This window comes from Camellia sinensis, chromosome 12 (genome assembly GCF_055761805.1).
Source record: "Camellia sinensis isolate YWXY chromosome 12, ASM5576180v1, whole genome shotgun sequence".
Lineage (NCBI taxonomy): Eukaryota > Viridiplantae > Streptophyta > Magnoliopsida > Ericales > Theaceae > Camellia > Camellia sinensis.
The window spans coordinates 71,267,774-71,281,907 of NC_138972.1; positions in this window are offsets into that span (position 1 = coordinate 71,267,774).

The following is a 14,134-nucleotide window of genomic DNA, read 5'->3' on the forward strand; positions in this document are numbered from 1 at the left end:
ACTCATATCAAAGGAAAGTAATCCAAAGTTCTATACATACAGGATCATTCGAGTCTAAGTCAGTCAATCCCAAAGTTTATATACAAAAGTGATCCAATGTTTTCGCCAATGTAGCAAAATTATAACAAAAGAACAAAAGCGCGAAACGAGTCTCGTACATGAGACGTTTGAGTTAACTCTTCAAAACCTCGACTATTTCTCGCATACTTCACTGAGGTTGGGTTTGGACATTTCTTGGCTCACCTACAGACACCTGAATGAGAGTGAGCGAAAACCCAGTGAATAATATCAAATAAAGAGAATACATGAATGAAGTTCGAAATAGATATACAATTATCAAACGGCCTTCGGCCCATCTTTGGTTTTATCTAGTACATTAGACGGCTTTAAGCCCGAACATATCGAACGGCCTCTGGCCCATTTCATTCATGTCAAATGGCCTCCGGCCCAATCATTTGCATCCAACGGCCTTTGGCCCTATCGTTTATGTCAAACGGCCTTTGGCCCAATCATTCATGTCAGACTATCATTCATGTCAAACGGCCTTTGGCCCACTTATTTGTATCCAATAGCCTTTGGCCCAATCAATCGTATACAACGGCCTTTGACCCAATCATTCAAGTCCAATGGCCTTTGGCCCATTTCATTCACATCCGACGGCCTTTGGCCCATTTCATTCACATCCGATGACCTTTGGCCCATTTCATTCACATCTGACAGCCTTTGGCCCATTTCATTCATATCCGACGGCCTTTGGCCCATTTCAATTGTTCCCAACCATATGGCATAACAAATATTTGTCCACAATTCAAATTAACAAGCTTATTCAAATTAACAAGCTTATAAGACTTATATAGGATTAAGTAATTGGATGAATAACATACTTCAAAAGATCTTTACGTGTCTATGCTTAGGAAGTATGAACCCGACCCTTCTCATATGTTAGATTGGGTTGATTTGGAGGTAGATGAGGACGCCTCTTACAAGGAGCGACCGGTTCGAATCTTAGATACCCAAGAACAAGTGCTACGAGGCAAAACCATACCGTTAGTGAAGGTGTTGTAGAGACACCATGGAGTGGAGGAGGATACGTGGGAAAGGGAGGCGGAAGTCCACTCCAAGTATCCAGATTTGTCTGAGTCTGCTTAGATGTTTGTTTAAATTGTAATGATTCCTCGTGTTGAAAAGAAAAAGTGTAAGGTTGTTGATCACGTGTAATATATGTGTTGTTAATCTAAGTGTGAGATAGTGAAGGAACGATGTTTTGCTATAGATGTTTTATTTCATATGCCTTGTATAAACAATTGTTGTTTTGATCAAAATGATGATAAAAAGGGTAAAAAATGTTGATTAATATAAATGTTGCAACTCGATAACGTTGTTAAGAAAGGTTATGTTGTTGGAATGCTCTTGCTTGGTGAGTCTTTTTGGGGAGTTTGTTCAAATTTCGAGGACGAAATTTCCTAAGGTGGGGAGGTTGTAATGACCGGGTCTTGTTTTCTTTCTTTTTCTTTCATTTTCACTCCATTCTCTTCTCGCTCTCTTTGGGTTTGAAACATCCAGAAATAATTCTCAAAATTTAGTCCTTACTCTTGTCTTGTTCGGTGTGGAATTTCACCTGTTCCGGGTAGTGCTCAGTTGGGTTCGGAGTGCCCGGGAGTTAAATCGGGATTTTTCTGGGCTGCTGGGTCAGGGCCGCACGTGCGGGGGCCTAGGGCCGCACGTTCGGGGTTGGGCTGCATGTGCGGGAGGCCAAGCCGCACGTGCGGGAAGCAGGAGAGGCTGGGCAGTGCATACTGCTAAAAATGCACGTGCGTGAGGAGGTGCGGGGAGGTGCCGCACGTGCGGGAGGCACACCCCACATGGGCGGGAATAGGCTCCGCACGTGCGGGAGAGCCTAAATCCGAGGCTCTGTTTTTATTTTCTTTTGGGGGCTGTTTAGATATCATTTTCATCACCTCTCTCTCTCTCTAAAATATATCTCTCTCCCTTCTCTCTATATCTCTACCCCAAAACAAGAGTTAAACTCTTGATCCTTCATCATCCATCAAAGATTTATCCATGTTGTCTTCATCAACATTGTAATACATCTTTAGAACTACCTTGGAGTGGTGTAGATCTACATCAACATCTTCAAAGTTTAGGGTTTCATCTCATCTTTCATCAACAAGCTTGAGGTAGGGTTTTTCCTTTGAGTTATATGTGTGTTTATGTAAGTTTTAGTTGATTTTGTGAACTCCTCCTTGTATTTTGAAAATGGGTTCTATGGCTCAAGAAGTTGTTGATTTTATTTGAAGGAAAACTCGTCCTAATCTCTTTTAAAAGATTTTGTGAAAATGTTGAGCCGTATGAGTAAAGATTGATGTATGTGTGTGGTTTCAAAATGGAGATGAGGAAGTATTTGAATTTTTGGTAAAAACCCTAGAAATTTGGGGATTTATTAAAAGAAAAGGGTTGAGGACCTATGCTGAGATTATACATATATATACAACTATATATGCATGTCTTTATTTGTGTTGTTGGTGCCATGTTAGGCAAGAGAATGAGAAATGTTTATTTACACAACTATGCACATAAATGTTGGTGGAGAATTTCTTTACTATATATGAAAGATGTTGTTGGTGCCATGTTAGGCAAGGGCTAATGTGTATGGGTCCGAGAGACCATTTTGTGTAACCAGGCTATTGCCTTGGAAGATGTAATCCCTTAAGGGCATTTATTTGTTTTTTGGAGATTAGATGTTTCACGTGCTGTAGATTCATGTATTCATTTATGTTATGAGTGTATGTCGTAGGTAGAACTTTTGTATTAAACCTATTTATTAAAGATATGAAATTGGAGGATTATTGTCATTGTTCTAGTGAATGTTTATTAATGTGGGTAGTTCATGCTGGAATATTTTCGGGGCGTTACAAAATTGGTCGGAAAAGTTGCTGTCGTCGGCAACTGGCACCGGTGATCGCAGTAGTAGATGGTAGTGGTAAGGTAGAGAAATGTGTGATATTCAACAGATAGGTTGTTGAATGGATGACATGTGTCACCTTTCTAACAGATAGTTAGTTTGGTGAATTTCAACAGATAAGCAAATAGGTTGATTTCAAAAGATAGGTTGATTTTAACAGATAGATAGATAAGTTGATTTTAACAAATTAGAAATTGGTCCTAATGACCTAAAAGATTCATAAATGAATTTATGGCCTGAAACCCTTAAATTTTATTATGTATATATGACCAGTGAGTATTGGGTTAGGGGACTTGTAATCAGGATCACAAAAGACTCATCAAATAGTTTTAGTGAAGGGTTAATTATTAATGTAGAACAAGTAGTTAAAGAATTTTTGAAATAACTGGATGAGTAAAAGGTAAAGAAAAAGTCAAACTAAGAGTAAAAACGTAACTTTACTGACAAGCTTGGAATCCTTCCAAATTTCATGTCAACCTTGTATATTCAAGGTTCTTCTAATATCTAGCCTTATGTAATAATTTCCGCGGCATACACAATACATTTGCACCTAGTTCATTCACTTTCAATTGTAACACGTAGATTTTTAAACGTTAAGTTAAGTTTTCATCCATTGACATTAATGAAATTGACAAAAATTGACATATGACCTATATTTTTCTTGTCAAACGTCTACCCTTTCACCAAAAAACTTATTTTGAACATTTCACTTCTAATTGTGTCCTAATGTTACAATGGGGAACACCATTACCAACCTCCTCATAAGTTTCAATATTTTTTTTTTCTTTATCGCTGCAGAGCTCATCATCAATAGATAAGCTTTCCACCTCGTTATCAAAGTTTTTTTTCATTAGAATTTTCATTCAACCCTATAGAAATTGAAGAGAAAAAAATGAACAAGTTTTTTAGTTGTTTATTCCATTACTGTGGTAGAAAGAAAAGACAAGAAAAGGTTTCTTATTTCTCTTCTATAAATATTCAAAATTTGATACTTAATACTCCATAGATAGTTTGAACTGTATAGAAACAATAATCAATTTTAACTCGAATGGTTTGTAGGGGAACCCTACCTTCTCTGATCCATTCGACACGTAAGTTAATTATAATACCATGTCTCATTAATATCAGATGAATGGAAAGATATTGTGATGACCGGGTGCACTACTCGTTCTATTTTTTCCTTCATTTAACCTTGGGTTTATTTTGTTGGAATGTCGGTTTGACTTGGAACCTTGTTTTCTTTGGGTTTGTTGCATTCAGAGGTTTTTCTCAAAATTCTAGTCCATGTTTATTTCGGGTTTGATTTCACTTGTTTCGGAGAGTTCATGGTCGAGCTCGGAGTGTTTGGAATCAAGCCGAGGAAATTTGGGACTGAAGGACCAGGGCCGCACGTGCGGGAAATAGGAAAAATTTTGGGTTGCATTCTGCTTAAAAGGCAAGTGTGAATGGAAGGTGCGGAAGAGTGTCACACATACAGGGATTAGTGCCACACGTGCAGGAAACACGCTCTGCACGTACGGGGGCAAGTACCGCACATTGTAGACGCGCCCCGAGGGCCTCATGCTACAGTTCGGACTCAAATGTCACGGTTCTTAATCTGATCCCACAATGTGCGATGTGAGATTGATAAATCACCAAAGAGTCTAAATCCGACAAATCGTTTTGAAAAACTAATTTTTTGTAAAGAAGTGCCAAACATGGACTGCTTTGCCAGATACAGAGTCGCCACCTAAATATTTTATTTTGGGGGGAATTTAGGAAACCCTGACTCGTGCTTAAGGCCACGTATCCGTCATCACCAAAGTTGCCTCGGCTCGGAAACTTGGGTACGATTGGGGAAGGTCATGTAATGAGCACCCCCGCTCGCCCGATCAAAGATCAGCCACTACTAAACATGATAGCTTGTTTTTGAAAACATATGCGTTCTTATTCCGGTTATTAGCTAGAATTTACTATGTGATGCGCACAACACACAAGTATAGACTAGATCGCCTAAATTGGAACAAAACATCTCATGTTTGTTTGAAAATGGTTTGAATGTGCTACTCGCAAGTAGGCTAAGACGTGGATTTGCCACCCTCAAGTGGACTTATAAAACATGATTTTGCCACCTCAAGTGGGCTTAAAACTCACATTTCGATGAATTGTTCCAATTCAAGTAATCCAACCTTCACCCATAGGCATTCAGGCAGTTATATCACATAAGCAAATAGCCTCATGGCAAGCATGCTATCCTGGCAACACTCACACATGCAGGGATGCTAAAGCATAAACGCTTACCTAGTACTCCGAGCCAAAACAGTAACCAGTTAGAAATCAATGCATGATCCTAGCTATGTTTAGATGGCTAATGCAACACATGCAAAGTGCAACTAGAAATAGGCTCGGCTATTCTAAGATGGCATATGAGATGCAACTTGATAATCATGTATTCAAGTAGGAATTGAAATACAATGCAGTTAGTATGATGCGCTGAGTCCGGTGCATGCAATACGGATGAATGATGGAAACATGCAAGCATAAGGATGCTAATCGAAACATGCCCTAAGACTAACCATCGAAAGCAATTAAGTAAAAGGGAGAAACACGTGAGGTTGGTAGACATTCACACGCTCACGCACACTTATTACGAAATGCGCCCTCTCGACGGAGGGTCCGAATAAATAATACAAACCGAATAAATAATCAACTGCCCTAGCTAATTAAATATTACCAAACCCTTAACTAATTTAAACAAATTAATTAAGCTATGAAACTAAAGAGGCTACCACAGCTCCGCCTCGGAATGATTGAATGATGCATGCTCGATCGCCTTGCTCGAAAACCCGTTGCCATGCCACATGTTGCCTCTGTTTGCACTGTTTTACACCTCTGAAAATTGCACAAGTCCCAAGGATGCTTCCGAACCACTCCCTGAGCACTGTAGGATGTCACCGGCCAAAATATAGGAACATCGGCCATGTGGAATTGGTTATCGACCATTTGTGAGGATCTCGGCCAACAATTTTTAGTCGATCGGCACTGAAGATGGCCGGCCGACCATATCTTTCTGCAGAATGCTGTTTTGCTGCAGCAGAGGACAAACAGAGCATGGCAATGCATTTTCAAAGCAATATATGCACAACCACCCTTCCCATCATGTCATGAACTCAAGGGAGTATGGTTCTCGACCCTCGGACCATCAATCGCGCATTTCAATGCAAGATGGCCAAAGGAGCCAAGTGTGCAAATCAATGTGGAATAAATGCAACAAAAACATATGAATGCCTAGAACTCTATCATGCTTGATCAAGAGTGTCGGCGACCGAGAATTGAGGCACGTTTCATCACTTCAACTTCGAAACGTCCCTTGGTCCTCATGTTTGGTTTGACACCCCAAACCAAACACAATGCAATGCATGCAACCAAGTACAATGCAACATGGAAATGCAAGGCAATGTAACGTGAGCATGACAAATGCAATGCAATGCAACCTAACATGTGAACAACATAATATACAATAAGTATGCAATACGACTATGCAACCTAGATATGCAAACATACAATGTGATAGGCATGCAACAATGATACCAACAATAAGTATGCAACAACATGCAATGCGATAAGCATACAACAATACACAAACCGCATGATCCATGGACTTATATTGAAAATGGATAGGCCTCAGCCATACCAAAACAGTGGCCAAAGTGCCAAGAAATGGTGGAACGAAATGCAAAATGAGCATGCATGCCAAATGGCCTAAGAACTAGGCAACAATGTACAATCCTCAAACATTAGCAAGAAGTGACAAACATGATAATGTGGCAACAAGGTAAGCTCTGAAATCATGCAAGGAGTGGTGCCAAACCACTCAAACAAGTCAAGTAAAGCATGCAAGGAAGCTCAAAGCTTAAGGCTAGACAAGGTGCTTGTACTAAGGCCATATCAACGAAGCCCCAAAGGGCCAAGGTGACTCAAAACAGTCGTAAACCATGCTAAAAGGAGTCTAAAACATGCATGGGCCAAAGCCAAAACAAGTCAACATGAAAGGCATAAGGCATGAGGCAAGTAAGGCCAATAAAAGGGTGTTACACTACACCTATTACAACCAAATATGGCATGACTTAGCCAATGAAAAACAGAGTTATGGCATATCAAAATAAGCCCAAAAAATCCACTTAGATGGCATCTCAAAGACCTAAGCATGGTGGCATGCACAATGACCTATTCTTAAGGCATAAAACACAAACTACCCAAAGCATGGAATAGGTGATAAATGCAAGTATATGACCATGAAACATGGACTGAAATCACATTTCACATGATGCCAATTCACAAAAATACTTCAAGTAATACATGCTAATAGACTCAAGGCACAAAGCTTGCAAGCTAGAATGAACAAAGGCTATACAAAACAATGTATGCATGACCAAGACAACACCAAACAGAGCTTAAACATGATAAAACATGACTAGAAGTTCCTTTGAGTTGAGCCAAAATATGCAAGCATGATGGTCCAAATGCATGATACATGTTAAGACAAATGAGAGGATTGCAAGACAAGTGCATGATGCATGCAAGAGACCATTAAACCAACTTAAAACAGAGGGATAACATGGCAAAATAAGGCGTAATACATGCTGAAATAAAGTCAAAACATGCTAAGCAATCATGCTACCATTATGAGCCAATAATGCAAGCAAATGAGACACAAGGAGAGAGGGGTGTCCCTCTCCTATACAAGACTCTAAAACCACCTTTCCACCACTGAAAATCCTCTGGATTTCAATGGTAGAAAGGTCAAGCCAAAGTAAGAACAAAGGCCAAAAAGGATGACCCAAAATAATGCCAAACAAGGCCTAAGAGGGAGTAGACAACCCCCAACCCAAAAGAGACCTTAAACAATCATCTTAAGCATATAAAAACAGAACTTTTTTCAGTTTATAGTTAAGCTTGAAACAGTATGCAAATAGGTCTAAAAGCTTAAGCCAAAATGAGGAAACAAAAGGTTAGTTGCTCACCCTTGAAGAACACCTTCAAGAACACAAGTCCAGCCACTCCCTTGGATCAAAACCAACCCAAGAACTCTTAAACCAACTTCCTAGTGCCTCGGCAACCAAAAGAAGGTATTCTACTAGGTGCTCTAGTGCAAAAGTATGAACAAAAACACACTTTAAGGCACCAACACACACACAAATATAGGGAGAGAGCGAGAGAGAGAGAGATAGAGAGAGAGGGATATATGAACTCTGTATCTATTTTGTTGAACCTCTGGAAAGGGGGGGGAGGCTCCCCTCTTATAGGAAATCAAATTCAAAGCTTCTTAGAGAAGTTAAGCTTTGGTTCAAATCCCTCCATACATGTGTATGGAGGGGAGAGTCTGTGCTCACCAGCTGGCACAGCTGGCATGCACAATGCCTGAAAAAGGCAAAGAAAAGGCCTCGGCCAGAGAATATAGCCGATCGACCAAAATAAGTGCCGACCGACCAACAAAAGTGCCGACCGGCCAACATTTATGGTTGATGGCAAGGAAACAAGGCCGATGGCATCATGCCATAGCCGATGGGGTGTGGGATGGCCAACAAGCCACCCCATTCCCTCAAAAGCTAAACCATAAGTGTAGCCTAAGGCAAGACGCGTAGCCGAGGCCTTCGGGAACTCAAAACGAATACGAGCATGGATGATCATCGAGTGTTCAAACGATGACATCCAAGTCTTAAGGACGGTCAAAAATGGGGTGTCTACACACGTGCGGGACGGGCTGAGTCCGAAATTAAGCTTTTCTTCTTTCCTTGGGCTGTGTGTATCTCATTGTTTGCATGTCACTCTCTCTAAAAAGCCTTTTCTCTTCCTTCTCTCTATATTTCCTACATCAACACCCACTCAATCTTTGATTTCTCCAAATCCATAAACATTTTGACGTTAGTTCCTTGATTAAAGTTGGAGAGCTAAGCTAGAGCTTCATTGTGTACAGTGAAGATCAGGTTTCATCACCGTTGATCTTGGGGCCTTTTTCTCAATTTCCTTCAAACTTGAGGTAGGGATTTTTCTTGGAGTTATATATACATTTTTGCAAGTTTTGGTCAATTTCGGGATTTTCCTCCTTGTTTGATTTAAAAAATTTGTTTTTGGCTCAAGAAATTAGTGATTTTGAAAAAGGGGTTTATCTCTTGCTCTCTTCAAAAGATGTTCTTAAGAAGTTGAATCACATTGATTTGAGAATGATGTTTTGGTGAGATTATACCAAGAAATAAAGAAATCCATCGTTTGGGTGAAAAACCTAGAAATTTGGGGGTTTTGGCGAATGTTGAGGAACTATGGATTTATTTGTGTTAAATAAATGTTCAAGTGGAAATTTCATGATATTGGATGCAAAATGTCAATTTTCTTAGTATATGTGAATTAGTGGGTTTTCTTTGGAATCTATTGTTTAAGTATATATGTACATAATCATGAAATAACAAAAGGTTGAGAATACATGAGACGTAGGATTGTTGCTACATTTTGATAGCTATATAAATACATATGTTATATATATGGAAATGTATTGGAAAGAAAAGTGGAAATTGTGATCACAAACGGAGAGTTTGTGAGAAAGTTTGTGAATGGTAGGACGATGCATCGTATGGATAAACACCTCATTACTCGATTGGTCATTTCATTGCATGGATATTTGTTGCATGAACACCTTAAATACCTTACTAATTTTAAACATTGAATTTGGGATTTGAAACTTGCATTGAGAAAGAAATGTTGAGAAATGAAATTTATTGAAATGTTTTGGGGTAAATACGTTGGTAAGTTCGGATAGAAGGTGTAGATGGAATTGATTAAGTTAGCCTGAGTGTCCAGGGTGAAAGAACGAAAACACGCGCGGAGGAGGTACCACTTCCCTTCCGGTTAGCAACCGGTAAAGTAAGGTTTTTTGTAGTGCTAGTTATGCCTACTTGCAGACACCAATCTAGGGATTACCTGAGTCGTATTTACCGCTCCTTGTATTAAATTGATAAACTTTAAATTTGTTGAAGATATCATAATATCATTGAACATGATGGTTTTCAAAAGATGAGAAGAATGTTATTTTTTTTCAAAAGAGCATAGCATGACATACGCATTTCATTTCTTTGGACTTGTATAAAATGTATATACTTTATTAAGAATTCTCTATCGGGCACCCCTATGGAATTTTCGTGCAGGAAAAGATGTGGTGATCTCGCTGAGTTAAGGGCATGGACATATTTTGTGGAGAGTAAACAACTCTTATTTTGTTGTGGTTTATTTTGCTAGCCAAGAGCTATAAATGTATGGGTTCGTGAAACCATATTTTGTGTAACCAAGTTTCAGTCTTGGAATATGTAAGCCCTTAAGGGCATTTTAATTATTTTTGGGACTTGATGTTCTACATGCTATAGATTCATGTATTTGATATCATTGAATGTATAATTCGCATGTGGGACTATTTTGTACAAACCTTGTTGATTAATGATGTAAAGGTTGGAGAGTTGCTATTGTTCTTTCATGAATGTTGGAATATTTTGGGGCGTTACAGATATATAGCAATTTAATAAGGCTGAATGTCATAAAAAAAATAACTAAAAAACGTAATTTTTATTTCAATTCATTCCCCTACAATATAAAAATTAAATTTAAATTACACATTAAAAAAAATCTATATAAAAATTTTAGATGCATAACTTTATTATCATTGAAGATGTCAAGTTAAGATGAAAGAAGACTTGCTTAGACCTTTTAGTCAAAATTTGTGAAGACTTTTATTAAAGTTAGTGACAAATCAAACGCATGTGGGGTCGGTTTTTAAATATTGAAAGACTTATGTCACAAAAATTTTAATTTTTGATACTTTTAATTAAATTCCAATTTTTTTGACTCAGTCACGCATTTCTTTTTCCACATAATTGAATTTCGTTTACAAGAATCCCTCTAAACTTTTCAACAATCCAAATTTTTCCGCAAACAAAGACTTGTAATTACGGTCACTAAAATTCTTATTTGGCCCAATCAAAAAAAATATTAAAAATAAATTTGTTGGCTTCTTGCTTCTTCTTTATGTTAACAAATCAAAATCTAAGAAATCAATTTGATAATAATAATAATAATAATAATAATAATAATAATAATAATAATAATAGTGTTGTTTAGTACAATTTATTATAAATTAAAAACTAGTAATTTGAAAATAGAAGCCAAAATCAATCGTCATCCAAATTTTAGAAATTAAATTTTTTTTTTTTCAACTTATTTAAATTATTTCTTTCTAATAAATTATAAGAAAAAGCCGTACCAAACATAAGCAGAAGATGTACTAAATAGTCTGGCACATATAGTCTTCTAGAATAAAAAAAAACTATAAGCAGCTCAGATAGGCTGCACCAAATAAGTAAAAAAGAAATTTACCAAAAGCATCTTCAGCAGAAAAAAAAAATTCACCTAAAAGTCAAAAAAATTCCCAAAAAAAAAAAAAAAACAACAACAACAACAACAATAAAACAGTTACCAAACCTCATCAATTTGTAACCATTCAATGCTTGTAGTCCAGTTTAATAAAAGTGTAATACGGGTTTCTATTTAATTTTATCGTTATGATGTGAGGATTACTGAAAAATCAAACTTATAGAACAACATAATTTTATGGCTATCCAATCAAGATTATTGAAGATTAACTTAAAGCTTATAGATAATATCAAGGTAGACTCCTAAGTTGTATTAATAAAATCAAGTTAGTAATATTACTCAACGATTTATGACCCAAAAAAAATTCTAATTTGTGAAGCTTCCAATTAAATTCCAACATATTTCCACTAATTTGTGAAATGAAATCTAGATCAATACAAACAATATTCGAGGACCAAATCATCCACTAAATATGAGATGAAATTTCAAAGAACCAAGCGTTAGTTGAAAATTACAGGACTAATACAGTGACAAAGCCTTTCAATTTTTCTTTTGGTTGCTTTACAATTATTAATTTTCGATTTGAATTTCCTCAAGTTAGTCGTCTAACTTAATAGAATAATTCGGGTTTGGTGCGTCCCCTTTGAGATTGATCTTGATAATATATTCAAACCGCTCACTTTTGAAGATTCGTTGAATGCAAAATTCATTACAATGATTGCACATCAATAGCTATATGTTTGAATAATATTTACATTATGATTATTCTTGAAATTATATTTGTCGTCTATTTTTTTAAGATAAATGTAATTCAAATATATAACTATTAACTACCACTGTCTAATTATTTTGATTTTTTATATGAATATTTACTCGATAAATTTTAAAAAATTAACAATTTAAATTATTGAGATTAACCCCAAAACGATCTCATTAAGCGCAACTACTCTCGCCAACTTGAGAGAATCCAACCTATTACTTTATTTATTATATTGGTTGAGAGGAGAGGATTTGCACCAATGAACATCTTGTAAGAAACTTTCTTCTTCAATTCTCCCAGTACACATTTTTCCATCCCTTTCTTCAATAAAGATGTACAAAATTTTAAAGATTTTCACAAAATATAATGTTATATATATATAATTTTTATTGAAAAATTTCATACGAAATAATATGTCATTTTTCAGTCCTTTGTTTCAAGCAAAAAACACCTAATGGTAATTTACAATTGCAAAAATATCATATTATATTATTTATTAGTTTTATTTATAAAAATTATGGTTTTGAATCATTTTTTGTTTTTAATAATATAGTTAAAGCTTATATAGTTTGTTATTTTTTGTTTGAAGAAGGCTCGATCCGTTAAGAAATCTGATCCAGAATATCATTTTGTGAATGTGTTATTATGGGTAATAATATTAAATCTATTAATTTTAGAAAATCAAAAAACCCTATGAAAATTAAATGGAAAATGAGGAATCACTCATGATGAGTAAGAATGATTTACTAGCACTTAAAATATCTAAAACCCTCATTAGTAAATTAAATTATTAATTATTTTATATACATTAGATTATTTCTTCATTTCACAATTTCTCAAAATAAAAATAATTTTATAAACCTTTTCTTACTACTAATCTAATCCAGCCTTTCATCGTTAAAAACAAACATGACATTATACATGTTAATCAAACAGGGCCTTAGTTATATATTTTACTCTTTGATGTTAGTTGTGTGTGTATATTAATATAATTAGGACAATCTAATAATTCCAAGTCCATAGTACTAGCTTCGGATCACCTATACCCATTTTTTGTACACATTTTCTGTCCCATTTATGATTTCAAGATTGACGACATGGTAGCCTAAAATGAACGAGACAGAAGATGGGTACAGGAGATCCGAAACCCATTGTGCCGAAGAATCAACGCGAATTTTTTTATTTAGTCAAGCTTGCTATTGACATAAAGCACCGAATTAGAACAGTATTGTGAGTCCTTTATTTAGGCACTGTTTGGAAAATGGCCAAATCATTTATAAAAAACAAAGAAAATAAAAAATATATATTTTTAATTCATGTTTGGTTATGAATTTAAATATTAATTTGAAAAAGAAAACAAAAATGTGAGAACGTGGATAAAAAATTTAGCTTATATTTTATTTGTATTTCTCTTATATTTGTCTTTCTTTTTTCAAATTCCTTTACCAATTCATGATTCAAATACAATTTTATTCATAATATAATGATGATTACATTTATTTACTAAAACTTATATATCACCTCAAATGTTAGCATTATATTATTAGTAATAAAAATGAGCCAATGTTGGGACTCATTACTTTTAATAATGCTTTGCTGAATACTAATTACATTTATTTACTAAAAAGTAATTCATCATCTTATATATTATCTTTATATTAGTAATAAAATTGACCAAGTGATGGAGTCCATTAAATTAATACAATGATAATATGTGAGACTATCGTTCTCAAAAAATAATAATAATAGGTCCTTTATTCAGGCACTGCTTGGGAAATGGCCAAATCATTTATAATAATAATAAAAAATCTTTTTAAATCATATTTGATTATGTATTTAAATAGTGATTTGAAAATGAAAATGAAAATGTGAGAAAGGGGATAAAAAATTTAGCTTATATTTTATTTATATTTCTCTTATATTTGCCTATCTTTTTTCAAATTACTTTACCAATTCATAATTCAAACACAAGTTTATTCATAATACAATGTTGATTACATTTATTTACTAAAAATTAT